The sequence below is a fragment of the Sorex araneus genome, chromosome 1 (genome assembly GCF_027595985.1).
Source record: "Sorex araneus isolate mSorAra2 chromosome 1, mSorAra2.pri, whole genome shotgun sequence".
Lineage (NCBI taxonomy): Eukaryota > Metazoa > Chordata > Mammalia > Eulipotyphla > Soricidae > Sorex > Sorex araneus.
The window spans coordinates 423,076,283-423,093,460 of NC_073302.1; positions in this window are offsets into that span (position 1 = coordinate 423,076,283).

Genomic DNA, 17,178 nt, shown 5'->3' on the forward strand with positions numbered 1-17,178 from the left:
TAGGCATGTGCTCTAATACTTTGAGCTGTTTGTCCTCTGTTTTTACTTAAAATATATATATTTATATATATATATATATATATATATATATATAGTTTCTCTATAAGAGAAACAAGTCTCACAATGGAGATGTTACTGGTGCCCGCTCAAGCAAATCTATGAGCAACGGGATGACAGTGATACAGTGATAAGAGAAACACTTAAATTTGGTTATGTTTCTTCCATCATTAAACAAAAATAAGCCACCAGCTTTCCCTATTCTACCAAATTGGTATTTCCTTCTTATGAATCCGTAATTTTTTCTTCTACTCAAAGTTTAGCAATTTTAAATGCAAATAACTAATCCCTGTCTCTGCTTGATCATGCAGATTCATTCTCAAATGCATTTATCTCAACGTAGTCCCACCTTGACTAATTCTAATCTCATGTCCCAAATCCCTTCACAGAAATTACCCTCAGAATACTAAATTACCACTGGTTGCTTACTTGATAAATCTGCAGGATATTTTTTCAGCCATTGCTCTTTCTTGATCTATAGAAATGTAGACACTTAAACCTGGAAAATGTCTTCTCTGTAATCTGTTCTCGTGCCCACAAATTATAGATGAGAAACCTGGAGACCAGAGAGACAAACCAGTCTCCTTTCTAATTGCTCTCAGATTTTCCATATTAAAGTAAAGAAATGAAATTTCTGGTTGCAAAGAGTTTCACTGTACTATTGACCATTTCTGGTGAAATAAATGAAAGAAAATTATAGATACTGCAAATGAAAATATTTTAATCAGAGATTAGGGTAAAATTATTTGTTTGTTGCATGTTAAATGAGTCTTATTTATAAGCTTCATGGTAGATAGTTTAAAAATATGTCAGTAATTCTAGGACTTTAAAATTATTTTTTTTTATATTGAATGGATATTAAAGAGACACAGAAGGCTTGGCAGAAGTAAAATACTATTCTTAGAGCTAGTGATTTAAGTGGGCAGTCTGATACTCAGCATGAGTTGATTTTAATTAACAGTAAAGATGTAAAGATGCTTCTTCACAGAGATTTAATCTGTCTGCCAGCTAGGTAGCTTCCTGGGGGGAAAGGAAGAAGTAGTCTTTTTTTCTTTTTTTCTTTTCCTTCCTCCTCAGAGAGTAGAGAGATGCTATCTTTTGTTTTCTACTCTGGTCAGCCTGAATCTCTTCCTGTTAAAACTCAAAGTACTTTTAAGTTTCACACTCATCTGGTGTTTCTCAGCTTCAGGAATTAGGTCAGCATTTAAATAAAGAGCAGCTCATTATTTAAAAAGTTGAGAAACTTTGGAGCCCTGTCAAGCCTCATCTCCGGGAGGATTTCTGCTTAGTTCCTACTAATACCATTTGATTACTTTTATTTGAAATTTTCTCTACATTTGTGTATTCTGTTTGTAGAACATACTGTCTGTTTATATCTCTTTTTAAGAGTTCTTTCCTAATTTTTCTTTTCTTTTCTTTTTCAGATATGTTTCTTTGCCTGCCCACTATGTCATTTCTATGAAGAATTCAGAGTTCTTACAACTAGATGGATGGATATCTGCATATTATCTTTCTTTTTTATGTTGTAATCGCCTTAGCTCTTCCATGGGAATACTTACATCATATTTACAAATTTGTCATGGGTATTAAATATTCCCACCAGGCTTTACACATGGTAGGCGTCTAACACATTCTATTTTCTCATTTCCCTTCTTCCTTTTCACTCCCCCCAGCAGCATCTATCACTAGTGGCATATACTATGTTTTTTAAAAATTATTTTCAAGGAGTAAATGAGTATTACTGTGAGAAGATTAAAATGAGGACTATTTTGTTTGAAAATGCGGGCATGGCTTGAAATGAGCTGTTCAGTTGACTAGATATACTATACAATCTTTAGAAATAATAAAATGAATTATGAATCTAAATTAGAGAATGGTAGGCTGTAGGGTTGGATTCGCTCCCAGAGAATGACTGCCACATTATAAGCACACGGCCTGGGTGGGACAATGACTTTTAGACATGTGCCAAGGGAGACTTTACAGTATCTGTTGACATTCTCTCCTTCCTTTGTTCCTCTACTGTTAGATTTGTTTTTTAAATGGATATGCTTTATCCTGTCTGATGCCCAATAAAATTTCACTGTGAAAATGAGCAGAGTGAAGATGAAGCAATTATGTCTTCTACATGGATTCACAGTGGCTTCAACACATGTTAATGAATTCATAATGAATTTCTGTCCATGAACAGAGATTTCTTCCTTCCTTCCAGTTTCATTTCCACTTATGTTTACAAAATATGAAGTATCTATCCTTACAGTCACTTTGTATATAATATCAAGGTTTTATGAGATCATCTGTCCCTCAGAACACTATTACACCTGCCATTCACTACCAGAAAAAAAAAACATTAACATATATTTAGTTGAAAATCCTTGAAATGATATCATCAGCTGACTGGTAAATGCAAGTTATTTGGATATTCAGGTTTCCCCAACCTGAAGGCATGGATCATGATTTATTTTTTACTAGAAAATCAGAAAGTTGTATTAGTCTTCTAAAATATGTTCAGCCACTAATATTTTGTTGATTAAAATCAATGTCACTTTCCCCAAAATACTTTTCTACCTATAAAAGTAGGTAATATCTAAATTATATAGTTATATTTTAACTATTGTAGTTAATTAGGATGTTTTTAGACTAAATTTTAAAAAGTCTGTAAGTCATCTTTCATTTTCTCAAATGGACCCCCATGTTAGTTGCTGAGAGGAATTTGTTGATAACAGGCTGGGGATTATTCTTTGAAAGCATGCCTCTGAACACATTCATCAGGTTAATGGGTCAGAATTGTGAGCAGCATTTTGAACTTCTATGGGGATGTGAAAAAAGGGTTCACGAATATCAGCAGGGGGGGGGGGAAAGAATGAACAGGCACATAAAGGGAAGTGCTCTGGGGAGAGATGGGAGGGACTGGTGAAGGGAGGAAAGGCAAGATTGATTTTTCCCAGGCACTGTTCTACTAAAGTTTAGTCATTACATAGTTTACTAAGCCCTCAGAGGAGCTCCGGCTGCTGAAAATTGGCATTTGGCAACTACTCGCAGAGTTGAATGGAAACTTATCTGGCAGCAGGAATTATAGCTTGATTTGGGCTCTGTATTAACCAGCTGGGTGATTTTTGGATAAGCCACTCTTGCAAAAGAGTATCATTTCCTCAGTAATTATGGATCCAGGCCACTTAGGTTATCTGTTCTACTGGTAGCATGCTATGATTTTTAGGTCAGTTACTCCTATATATCTACATAATTAGAACACCTCTCAAATTCCTACAAGATCTGAGGAAATATACATTCAGATTTTCTGAAAGTTGACCAAATTTACTTTTAACTTCTCCCATTGTATTCCCAACTTGACTATTAGCTTTATATCACCTGGCTTATATGTACTTCTCATCAAGGGCTGTATATTAAATATAATAAACATAACTTATTACTATTTTTAGACAAACTAGTTTAGACGTGACTTTTAAACTTCCATTTATAATCACGAGCAAATGCATAGGGGAGGAGGAAAACGTCTCCCCATCTCTCTGGCTTCTTATCATACTGGTCAAATAATTGAATTAGAATCAGGCCAATTTGTAGAAAATAACCATTTGATTACCTATATAGGGAGAATCTACATGAATGTGAATTATAAAAGCCAAATGGGCTGTGGCTGAACCCCGTGGGGATATGGCTCAGTGTTAGAGAGCCTGTCTACAGCCTAAAGCTTAGAACTGGAGTCCCAGAACTGCCCCCTCACTGAGTGCCGTCCCCAGAGCCACAAAAAGTGTGACCCCTCAACCAATGTTATTCCTGGTGGGCAATCAAGCGTATAACGTTGGGCTTTGTGAGCATACCAGCAAAAGGAAGGTGAAGGGGAGCACAGAGCCAAATGGCACAAAATGAGAGAATATTTCCTGAGTTAAGGAATGAGTTTGGGTCCACAGCTTCCGGGAGAAATGAGAGGAAGTTACATGGTGAGAAGAACGTGACTCGTGCTGAAGACCAGATGCTCTATAGTTAGACGCTTGCTCTGCATTATAGCTAGACCTCTGATAGAAATGTGATTTCTGACAAAGGTTCTATGTAGGGTAATAGTCCAAATTTCATTATTTTAGATGGCTAAGCGACTTATAAAACTCTTGCTGGAAACTGAAACCTCAACTTGCCTCAATTTGAAAAGTTCAAATGTCAAAGATCCTGAAGAGATCTGTCTGGGGCATTTTGGAGAAGCCTATTCATTAGAATAGCATTAACAATGACAAATTCTTACCACAGTAGTCTTTAAAATATTCTTTGAACAGTAATAAACTCGTGACTTTGGATTATTATATCTCTCAAACAGTGAGGGAGAGGAGGGAGAGGAATGAAGATGGGGTCAGAGTTGACATAAAACAATGGCGGAAGTTATGGGCACTTCAGCGTTGGTGGGGTGCATAATATTGTGTATCAGCATTATGAACTTAAATACTTAAATATTATAAAGCCATATTACCTAAGCTACAACAAAAATATTAAAATAAAAATTATTTAAGTCACTTTTCTGCTTGTTTTTATTTGGGACCACATCCTGTTGAGCTCACGTGCTGCTGCTGGCTCTGTGCTCAGGGCTTACTACAGAGCGGGGGTGAAACTGGGATAGAAAGCATGTAGGCGAGTGCACTAACTCCTGTACTAGCTCTCCTGCCCCCTCAATCATATTTTATTTTCTATATTATGCTTTAAAAGGAGTATGCCACAGCGGTACTTGATGGCGTACTCGATATGCCAAAAACAGTAAAAACAGCGGTCCTCATTCCCCTGACCCTGAAAGAGCCCCCAATACACCATCCAGCTACACTAGCAAATGAAAGGGATGCGTGGGGATGGCTGTTACTGGCGCCTACTCTAGCAACTCGATGAACAACAGGATAATAGTGATACAGTGGTACTTTAAAAGGAATTTATAGCAATTTTTATTAGAAGCGTAGAGAGAATAATAAATGGTATGATAATTTTGTGTCTGAGCTTCTTTCCCACCTTATTCTTTTTTTTTTCTTTTTGGGTCACACCAAGCACTGCACAGGGGTTACTCCTGGCTCTGCACTCAGGAATTACCCCCTGGCAGTGCTCAGGGGACCATATGGGATGCTGGGAATCGAACCCGGGTCGGCTGTGTGCAAGGCAAATGCCCTACCTGCTGTGCTATTTCTCCAGCCTCTCCCACCTTATTCTTAATAATTTTTGTTCCTGTTGTTTGCAGTTATAAAATAAATACCATTCATATTAACGGCTCTTATGCAATCTCATGCTGACAGTCCATTCATATGAATGTACACAAAGAGAGAACATAATATACATAAAGAATGTACGTAAAGAGAGAACAGGGTGGTAAGTGATAAGGTACGTGACTAGTGTTTTTGAGATCCTGAATTCAATTCTGTACCACAACTACCTTGTCCCCTAACACTGGTGAGTGTAATTTTGGTGACATCTCAAGTACAGCTGGATGATGTATCCATTGCTGACACCAAATATTGCCAAAAGTAGTTTATTTAAATGATCCCTGAACAGGAAAAATCAGAAATCACTTTGGAGATGAAAAGCACCATCTAATTTTGGAGTTCAATAAGAATATATGTGAAAGAATATAGACTTTACATAAAATAAGCATATGGAAGGTACCAGAAAAAATGCTAGTTTCTCAGATGAGAGGTATAGTGACACCTGGTTCAGCCTCTGGTACAGATTGAAAGGAATGACATCTTATGATAGATTAAAATATCCAGAGCTTTAGTAAATTCTCATAAATTGAGGATATGTATAACCCATCATTTAACCTTGTTACAAAATGTCACTGAGTTTTGAATCAGATAAAGCAAAAGAATTTGGTTACCAAACCACTTATCCAAGTGTTCAGGCATCACAGAAGATATTTCCTTTGATTGCACTCCTGAACAGAAATGATGTTTGATTAATTTCATGTGAAATTGAACTCTATCAGGGGAGTGTGTGTGAGACTAGGGCAGACGTGTTTTAGAGTTCAGTCCTCTTCTCTCTGTGGAATTAAGGAAAAAAGAAATTGGAAGTGACCTGAAATTCAATGAGACTATGTGACCGTTTCTATGAAAAAGCTCACAGTGGAAAATTCCTGCAATAGGATTTTCACAGAAGCAAGTAGCTTTCATAATTTCGAAGGTATTTAAGAAGAGCAAAAAGAAAAGTATTCCAAGTGTACTAAAAGCGCAAAATGGTGCAGAAAACTGACTTTTTTTCTATGCTCTTCCTCAAGATCAGGACTATGGTCCCCCCAAAGAACAGTCTGAAATCAGACAAGGGATAGAGAAGTGTGGGCTCTGCTCTTTTCTGAACTAGGATTTTGCATCCTGGAGGGAGGAGGACAAAGAGTCAGGTAACCAAGGGGTGGACATCTTTAGCAACAGATATCATAATTGAGCAATCTTATTCTATTTAATTTTTAATTTTTTTTATTGAATCACTGTGAGAACAGTCACAAAGGTTTCAGGTTTAAGTCTCAGTCATACAATGATCAAACACCCACCCCTTCACCAGTGCACATGTTCCATCACCAAGAACCCCAGTATACCCGCCACTCCACCCAACACCCTGCCTGTGTGGCAGATGATTTTCACTTTACTCTCTCTTTGATTACATTCAATGTTTGGACAGAAAACCCACTATTGCTATTTGGAATTTGCCCCCAACAAGCAGACCTGTGGAAAAGGCAGCATCATTTGATAATTTGTTTCCTATTGCTGGTAATGAAGAATATACGATTTTGGATTTCTGGTATTTTAGCAATTAAGTCCAGAGTGATTTCTGCCAGAAGCCTCTGGGTTCTGAAATTGGGCTCTGAATGATGGCAGTTGTCATGCCGCTGCCATCAGAAGGAAAGACGGAGGAACAAAAAACCTTTCCCCTCTCTGGGGCGGCACAGAGCCATAGCTTAGTTCACAGTCTAGAGTCATTTCTGCTAGAAGCCGCTGGTTTCCAAACTTGGTTTGTGTGCCTCTGGGGCTCTCTCTATAGTTTTAGGCATTATATTTTGCTTCAACACCACCATTCATGTCTGCCTTCTAGGGGCAGATGCTAGATCATCTATTTTCCATTGCTCACTTTGGAAACACGGCCACGCAGTTTGGAGAAATAGTCCTGGTGCCCACATACCGGACCCATATTTGTAGAAGCCCAGTGTCACTGGGATTCCATCTGGAGAAGATGAACTCCTCCATCTGGGACACCCTGGTGTTATCGGCTCGGTTTGGGACCTGGAGCATTCTCCGGTGTTGCGGTGCCCGCCAGCCAGGATTCTTCACAGCTGAGTATGGCAAGATGGCTCCAGGGGTAGCTTGAGGGTGTGACTTCCAGGGTCAGAGGCAGGCTGGAAGCCGGGATGGAACTTCCCGGTTCCAGTGCCCCCATGCGGGCACTCTTATTTTAAACCACTTTCAATACAGACTCCATCTAGGACAGTGATTGGAAAGTTAGGTGCCAAGAATAACAGTTCAAAAAGAATAACAGTTCAAAGATTTTTTGGAATTGTTCATTAGAATTTGTAGACTTTTAAAAAATACTATTGACAAAATTCTAACAGCCTATTCAGTGCAAAGAGGTTATTGGGAAAAATAGGTGTGTGTGCTTTGAACTACACCCCATGGAGCCTAAGGCTACTCCCAGCTTAGTGCTCAGGCCAGTGCTTGGGACCAAATTTAGCCTTCTGCATGCTAAATATGAACTCCAACCCTTAAGGTATCTCACTAGTACCTATAAGATCAATTTTAAATAGAGGTGTGTGTGTGTGTGTGTGTGTGTGTGTGTGTGTGTGTGTGCATGTGTGTAACTTAGATAATACTCATAGAGAAGCTGGCATTTAAATCAAGCAGTTTATCTCATTGCACTGTCTCCCTTGCAGGGATCATCCTTGAATGTCAGTACTCCTCAGCGTTCTGTGAGGGGCTTATTTTATTCTTGTCTATGCTCATTCTGTGTGCAGCGCAGCACTTTGGCGAATTCATGCTGACCACCTTCAGATCTCTACTTTTCTCTCATGAGCTTCACATTCATGTAGGCGGGAACATATAACACACTGACCGTGTCTCAGCCAATTTATGGGAAACTCAAACATACTATAATGACAAAAATTCTTTATTTAGCATTTGCTGACCTTTCACTACATTTACAATTCGTTTAATGATAGAAAACTATAGCTGATTCATTCTGTGTGAGAACCCTAATGATCAGTGTTTTTTTCCTTCTTGTCTTTTATCTTCTTTCTAACATGCATTTTTCCAATTCTTCATGCATTCATATTATTTTCTACTTTTTATTGCTTGTAAATTGTAGAAGTTACATTCACTACATTACGGATGAGTAATAGACAAATGAACTTAAAAATAGGGCATCAATAGTAAGGACTCAAGGCTAATACTAAGGCAGGAAATAAAATACTTCTGGCAGTAAGTAGCAAGTAGGCAAGTTGGGATGATCTGGCCAGGAGGTGGCGCTCACAGCATGCTTTTGCTTTTATGTTTTTTACTGGCCCTAGAATTTTTAGTTTATATAAGCTGAATTGCACTATCTGGTATATATTAAATTACAAAATACAATATTTCATTTTTTCAGGAGTCTTTCTTAACTGAAAATACTTTGCTTAATGACTTGGTCTTTTTATGCAGAAGAAGGAGGGGTTTGGGTGAAATTGCTTTGAAGCAATAATATTTATGATGGGAGGAATTTGTGACACAATGTGAGAGAAAGCACAAACCCCAAAGCTTTGATAGTAAAATCCTAATAAAAAGAAAATGGAAAAATTGTTAGCAACGTGTTTGGAACATACAGAGTGGAAAGCAAAAGAGATGACAAATTTAGACAAAATGGCTGAAAACTGAATATACATCTAGGTTGCCTGCAAACATAAAGAGAAAACCATCCTTCTGAAGAAAACTACAAATATACATAGTCCTCACAGTTGTTTTATCAGATATTTTACCTTGAATAATGTCTATAATGTCTTTTCCCTCTTTGGATTTTAGGTTATATCTTTGCAGAATCACACACACACACACACACACACACACACACACAAAAAAAACATGCCTACTTGATACTGGAGTTTTAAAAGTCTATGATTTCCAAGCATGACTTTATGAAAACTGAACTTATAGTTTGTTGCTGGGTGGTACTCTGGAGCACTGTTTACAAGTCCAGTTAAGTACTAGATACCCAGTGGAGAATTTTAAATGATTGCAATGGGCAAACACTACTCTGACCAAACTAACGCCTGTGAATCTCTGAAGGTAGGCTCAGATATCAGAAGCTGTCCAAAGTGCTCCTGGCAATTCTAGGACATCAACATTATTAATCACTTATTAATAAGCAGAGAGAATATTAAAGCTAAGCACCTTTAAGAGATATAAAGAATAATCTTAACAATAATTATACGTTTAGGGATAAATATTGGAGAGATACTGCAGTTGATGCTTTGCATGCTGCTGACCCTAATTCTACCCTAGGCACTGAACATGATCCCAGGCATTGCCAAAAGTGATCCATCAGCTTGGAACCAGGAGTAAGCCCTGAGCACAGCTGAGTGTGCCCTCAAAACCAATATATATATATATATATACATATGTGTCTATATCTACACACATATGATATATATGATGTATATAATATATAACACATAAGAGGCATGTGTGTATATATATGTATGCATATGTATATATATATATATATATATATATATATAGTATAACCCTGAGGAAAACAGGCAAAGAAAATATAAGAGAAGAGAAAAGGAAGAGTGTCAGAAGATATGAAACCTAAATGTGGAAAGAAAAATACAGAAAAAAAGGTCACCTTATATTACTGCCAAATCTGGAGGCAGTAATTTCTGAATTTCTGTAGAGTAGAAATTTCTCCCCATGTTTCTTATTTTTCTCAGACTCATCAAAAAATCAAGTTAACATGACAGAGTATCGAACACTAGAAGATTTTTGAAAGAACAAATGTATGCTACGTTTGAAGATTCTATATGAATGTCAATTCAGAAATCAATGAGGGGGAGGGGCTGGAGCGATAGCACAGCGGGTAGGTCATTTGCCTTGCACGCAGCCGACCCAGGTTTGATTCCCAGCATCCCATATGGTCCCCTGAGCACCGCCAGGGGTAATTCCTGAGTGCAGAGCCAAGAGTGACCTCTGTGCATAGCCAGGTGTGACCCCCCCCCCAAAAAAAAAAAGAAAAGAAAAGAAAAGAAAAGAAATCAATGAGGGTGGATAAGAATTTTTTTTTCTAAACTAGGGAAGTGAGAAAAAAGTAACTATTTAAGGAGAGAGAAGGAAAATTCACATGACCCAAAGATAAGATGCTCCATCGTTAGATGCATTTATGGTTATTTTAGATAGGTTTATCCAACAAAGGGTTTATTTCTGGAGACAGTCTTTAATCTGGATAATGCCTCTAATTTTTATGTTACTCCAGATACCCTCAGGATCCAAACTCAAGTTGCATTACATTTATAATGTCTAGTGCAATAAAGATAACTTTTCTGTTACAACGTGCAGGATAACATTGGGTTTGTCCTTTCAACCTTGCTGCAGGGAACTTAGTTTAACTTAAAGCAATGACCTTTCTGTATGGACACAGGGAGACAGTTAATATTATGCTTTGCAACGTGGGAGCTGATTGACTCCAATAATATTTACTCTTGGGCATCTTCTTTCTCAACTCAGTTTGTAGCACCCCAAAAGCAGGGTCCCAATGAGGGACAGAATTTACCCAGAGCAAGCTGTGAGCTACCTGGGCATCGAAATGGGCCAGGCCAAAGCGCCACAATACTCAAATATAAGTTAAGAGCATGATCATAGACAAATGCTATCATGATCAAAAAGTAACGATGAGACTAGGACCCTGCTGGGGTTAGGAAGACTAACCTGACCTGAGGACTGTGGTCTAGGAAATATAGTGAGATGTCTTCAGGAAAAACCAAACTTTAAGTTTGATATATCTCTTACTGTTCTCATACACAATGACATTGCTAGAAATATTAGAAGTAAATTTACTATAACTGTTTAAGTGGATTACTAGCTGAGGAAAGAAGAAAGTGACACACCTTGGATGGGATCCCACCCTTAAGCAGATCTCCTAATAATCTGGAGTAATCTCATTAGAGGAGATTTTGTTAATCTCCTGGAGGAATGGTCTTACCCCTCTTTGTTGATTTGTTAATGTTCAACCCACCTTTGTGTCACCACTCTATGTGATTACTATATAAACTAAGACCATAAGAGAAGTACGGGAGAAGAGCACAGAGTGAAAGAGAATCAGGGAGTCATCGGAGCCAGAAGCAGGGGAAAGAAAGAGCACAAAGCAAGGGAGAATCAAAGTCAGAGTCAGAGTTAGAAGTGAGAGCGAGTGGGGCTCCAGAGACTGAAGCAGAAGGGTTCCAGAAAGAGAGATCAGAAAGAAAAGAGATTGGAAGACACCAGAGGAGAGACGACAGAAAAGAGAGAAGTTGGAGGAGACCAGAGGAGAGACGACAGAGAGAGAGAGAGAGGTTGGAAGAGACCAGAGGAGAGACTATAGAGACAGAGTCAGAGATAGAGAGATAGACAGAAGAGAGCACAGTGGCACACACAGAAACAGAGCACAAGGAGGAGTCAACCCAATTCTGTCCATACACAGCGGCTCGAGAGCACCAAACTCGAGCAGCAAGATAGAGAGAGACAGAGACAGAGATAGGGAAATAGAGAGAGAGTGCCGCCCCAAGAGCCTGCGAACACAACACAAACATCAGCACACCCTTCTGCACGCGTGCGCGGGGGCATTTGTATTTTTTACAACATGTAAAAGGATGAGGAGAAGAAGGAAATGAAGAAAATGTTTTCCTTTTATCTTCATTTCATACTTTGAATTCTATTGTCACCCTCAGGAAGTAAATTAAAATTTCTTTTAAAATCCAGAACATAGAAAAAGTTGTCACTCTAGAGGAAGAAAGATTTTTTTCTATTCTTCCATTTCTATAACTTGTCAATCATTAAAATGGTACAGGATAAATAGGAGAAAAAAAGTAATTATATACAAAAATTAACTGGAGAATCAAAAGCAGGTGGACTTTGAAGAGCAATTCAAGAAAACCCAGTGCTTGGTAATTCGATGTTTGTCCTTCTATAAAGCATAGTCTCAGGTTTGGTTTTTTGTTAAGATTATCTCTGGTAACAGCTATATTTTTGGAGCAGGTCCTATCTAAATTTCTGAGGTAGGTAAGAGAAGTACAAGTTTTATTGGCATCTACTGCATATTGTTTTTCTTCATCTCAAAATAATTCGCATGACAAAGTAGCTTTATTTTGGAATTGTATGTACTATTCTCCTTCATGTGTCAAATATGATGTAGGTTTCACATTATTATGTCACTGTCAATGTCACTGTCATTCTGTTGCTGCTCATCGATTTGTTCAAGCGGGCACCAGTAACGTCTCTCATTGAGAGACTTATTGTTACTGTTTTTGGCATATCTAATACACATGGGTAGCTTGCCGGGCTCTGCCGTGTGGGCTCGATACTCTCGGTAGCTTGTGGGGCTCTTTGAGAGGGGCGGAGGAATCGAACTCGGGTTGGCCACATGAAAGGCGAACGCCCAACCGCTGTGCTATTGCTCTAGCCCTCATATTATTATAGAAAAGATAACCATGAACCCATAACCATGCCACCAGACTCCATTCCAGGTTGTTTTCACTCAGTGTACCCCAGAGGGTGGCAGGTGAGAGCCTTCCCCAGCCCAAGGGACCCAGCCCTGGCAGCTGACCTCCACAACCCAACCGCCGGCACCACGCTTCAGAACGCTTTCCACATGCTTGGGCCGAGTGCCACGTATGAGTGAACATATTACTAAACCGCTTTTGCGGCCATGTGACACAACATAAGACACTCCCTACTCATTTTCCATAATTACCACACCATATTTGATTGGAGGCAAGATGGTGCTGATGCCGCCCAAACCCCTTGCACTCTCCTGGACCTGGCTCACCATCTCGCCTTAGAAGACGTTCAGCTCAGCACGCCAGGCATGAAACTCTACACGCGATCCCTGCTAGAATTCTATGCATGATTCCTGATGGACATCGATGGACATCACTGGCTGTTTTGCAAGTTTGGGACAGAATGGCATCAGCAGGGCATGGAAAAACTGCTTAGGCGGCTGCAGAGATAACGCCTGCCCCGGCGGGCCTGAGTTGCAGTGCCATTGAACATAGAGGCATGGTGGCAGTGCCATTGAACATAGAGGCATGGTGGCATGGCAGCTCATTCACTGTGGGGTGCTGTCAGCCAACCACCGGGTGACTTGGGACTCCGCGCCGGTGTTTGACCTGGCACAGACCCTCTTTCATAGGGTCCTGCTTTGCCAGCTGCTCAATAATCTCCAGGCATACTCCATCAACCTGAATAAGATCAACCTGAAGCCACAGGTGTAACAGGTGTTGCCCAGAGATGCAGGCAGATGCGTGTTTTTCAGTGTGCAGATTGTTACAACATGCCAGTTGATCACAAATGCTTACATTTGGTAAACTGGGAACACCTGTAAAGGCAATTAGAGGCCGCCCCAAAAGCTTCCATCCCTCTCAGAGAGCCTGGCAAGCTACAAGAGTATCCTGCCCGCACAGAAGAGCCTGGCATGCTACCTGTGGCATAAATGATATTCCCAAAGCAGTAACAACGATGTTCCTCATTCCCCTTATCCTGAAAGAGCCCCTGGCATGATATCAGGCTGCACTAGCACGAGATAGGGATAAATGGAGATGTTACTGGCACCTGTATAAGCAAATTCATGAACAACAGGATGACAGTGATACAGTGATGTACTGTTCTCCTTCAGGAGTTAAATATGTAGGTTTCAAATTATTATAAAAAAGATGACCTTTGTAGTAACTGATGCTGAAACAGCAGGGTAACAATTTAGAGAAAAAATAAAATTCAATCTCCATCTTAAATACAAAAACAAACTCATATTATCTAAGATATAGTAGTCTCGATAAATAGAACAGGAATTATTAAAAAAGTATATGAAATCATATAAAAGAAATAGAAGAACACAGGAAGATCAGTCTTTTTTGTAAGTTGTCACTGTGGGGCTACCCAGAGCAGGGCCAAGAGACCAGAGTCACTTTTGGAAGGGCTCAGATGCCAGGAGGGCCACCCTCTGTGTGCTTAGATGCCCACAGGTGCTGGAGAGGCTGGAGAATGAACCAAACTGTGGACCCTGTTTTTTTGAGAAAGAAACAAATTCCTTTATTTTTGGCTTTGGTACGCAGAATGTGCTACTCAGTCCTTTAAACAAGACACAAGAAGAGAGTGGGTCAGTAACAAGAGTAGCTAAACATTCTTTTTAGTTCCTGCTTCAATCAACTGATGGTTTGACTACTTTATTGACTGTTTGACAACACCACTGACTCTTTAACTACCTTATTTTTGCTTTCTGTTTTACTATTGTTTACTGTGTTTTTTTGTTTCTGTATTAATCAATGAATTGTTCTGCTAACCCATTTGTTTGGCTGCTATAAATTTGCTTGCTCATATAGTGAAATGCCAAGATGTGGTTTGGCCCTTAAAAATTAAAAAGAAAAACACCTTGCTTTTTACCCTCAGGGCTGCTTCTCTGTTCCAGGTTGGGTTTAAGAGAATAGTTGCTGGCCAGCCAGTAAAGATTCCTTAATTTGAGAAAAATATTCTGACTTTGTGGAGCAATTTTGGGATGTCTAGCCTATAACACAAACATTTTACACATGTAATGTGTATTGCATGTTTTCTACACCTTTGAAACACATCTCTAATTTTCTGGTAAAATTTTCCTTAACCGCTGTATAAGGACGTTTAGACTATATTCAAAATCCTGAGTCAACAAATAAGGTGATATATAAAAGTGTACTACCTAAGAAATGATCTGCATACAAGTATGCAATGAACAAATTAGAAGACAATAACATTTTGTAGGTAAGAAACTTGAAAGTTGCAACTCAACCCTGAGCACACTTTTAAAAATCAATAATAACTTCTTATCTTTAAGAGAATAGAGGAGATAGGTCAGACCACTGCAGTAAACTTTGGGGAGTTAAACCCGTGGATGAAAGAATCACAATTTACTAGAACAGAGTTCTATAAGGTGTTTTATGTCTCAAGGCTTACCTCCAAGATAAGAGACTAAGCAAGCCAGGGAAATGGAAATACCTAAAACCCGACTTCTTTAACTGAAGGCATAAAGGAGCCACTGAAAACAAGTGTGAAATTTATTGTTCAGAAGCACATGCTATAATCATAGGATAAATGCACACTTTTTGTCACACCATTTGCCACCATATGCTAAAGTCCTATGATACAAGTTCCTTTTATCCAGTACGTTCTGTCTAGCAATGAAGAAAAACTATGGCACACATTACATACATAAAGGTAAAAAATACAGCTTAGTGGGACCACGGATATTGTTTAGTGATAGAGCATAACCTTCATATGTATGAGACTTTGGGTTTGCTCCACAACAAGGCTCAAAGCCTCTAATATAGTCTGAAGAAACAGAGCAAGATTTGGAAGCAGATGCAGATAAAGTAACACTTTTGGAGTTCAATCAAGAATTTAACAACTTTTGGGGCCGGAGCGATAACACAGCGGGTAGGGCGTTTGCCTTGCACGCGGCGGACCCGGGTTCGATCCCCGGCATCCCATATGGTCCCCCGAGCACCGCCAGGAGTAATTCTTGAGTGCAAAACCAGGAGTAACCCCTGAGCATCGCTGGGTGTGACCCAAAAAGCAAAAAAAAAATTGTAAAAGAAGTATACCTAAGAAACTAAGAAAGGCAAAAGGTAGGGGAAGTGACTTAGATATAGAGCAATTGTCTTCTATGGGCAAGGCTCTGGTTTTAATTCTGAGCACTCTGAAAATAAGAGATTGATAGAGAGAGAGAGAGAGAGAGAGAGAGAGAGGGAGAGAGAAAGAGAGAGAAAGGTAAGAGATCTGAATGCAATCAGATGCTCAATTAAAACTACAGAAGACAGCGAAGAAAGTAAAACAAATAGAAAAACATGAACAAATAGGACATAGTAACAAATATGGTTACATATTTACACCAATAACAATAAAAACCTCTTTGAACAATGGTCTGAATACATTATTAAGGTACATGCATCATAAAGGTGAATAAAACAGACATATTTATATATTGGCTGTGGAAATCCACTTTATACATAAAGACAGATATATTGAAAGTAATGGATGGAGGGGCTGGAGATACACTACTCACCTTGGATGAAACTGATCCGGGTTTGATCCTCAACAACTCATCTGATGCCCCCCGCCAGCAGCTCCACAGAATAGATCCCTGAGCACAGCACGAGAAGTAAACCTGAAATTGTAAGCCCGACCACTGTTCCTGTAGCTCTAACAAACAAGCAAACATGTAAAGATAACATAAAAAAAAGCTTTTTTTTAACTAAATGCTTGAATTAAAACATTAGATTTTCATTATTGTAAAATAGTGACATGGGGACCTATTGAGAAATTGGCTAAAGAACTCAGGGACTATATAGTAGTATTTATTATTCTTCTTATTGCAGTAATAATTGATTTACAAGATTAAACATTCAATATACCACACAATGGCCATCACCAAATTATCATTATCTTGTCTCTTCAGATTACTGGAACATTCCAGCATTTGAAGTTACCCCACACAGTTGTTAATCTCAGGTTGTTAATCTCAGTTCTTCAGTCTTCAGTCAGTTTTAGGATTTTATTTTTTGGTTTCTTTTGTAACTTTGTTTGCTTGATTTATTTCTTCATTATAGCACTAATGAGTGAGATCACCCAGTATTTGTCCTCCTAACATGTTACATTTAGTATGATACCTTCATTCCATCCATGTTATTACAAATGGCAAGAATGCCCCTTGTCTTATAACCAAGTAGTTATTTCAACTGTGTATTTTCTCACATCATCTCTATCTATTTATCTGTTCTTGGGCACAAGAATTGTTTCATATTTTGGTTATTATAACTGGTAGTACAATGAACATAGACATGTAGATATATGCTTTGGATTAGTGTATTTTTGTGTGTTCTTTGGGTAGGAGCCTAAAAGTGGATTTGGATCATAT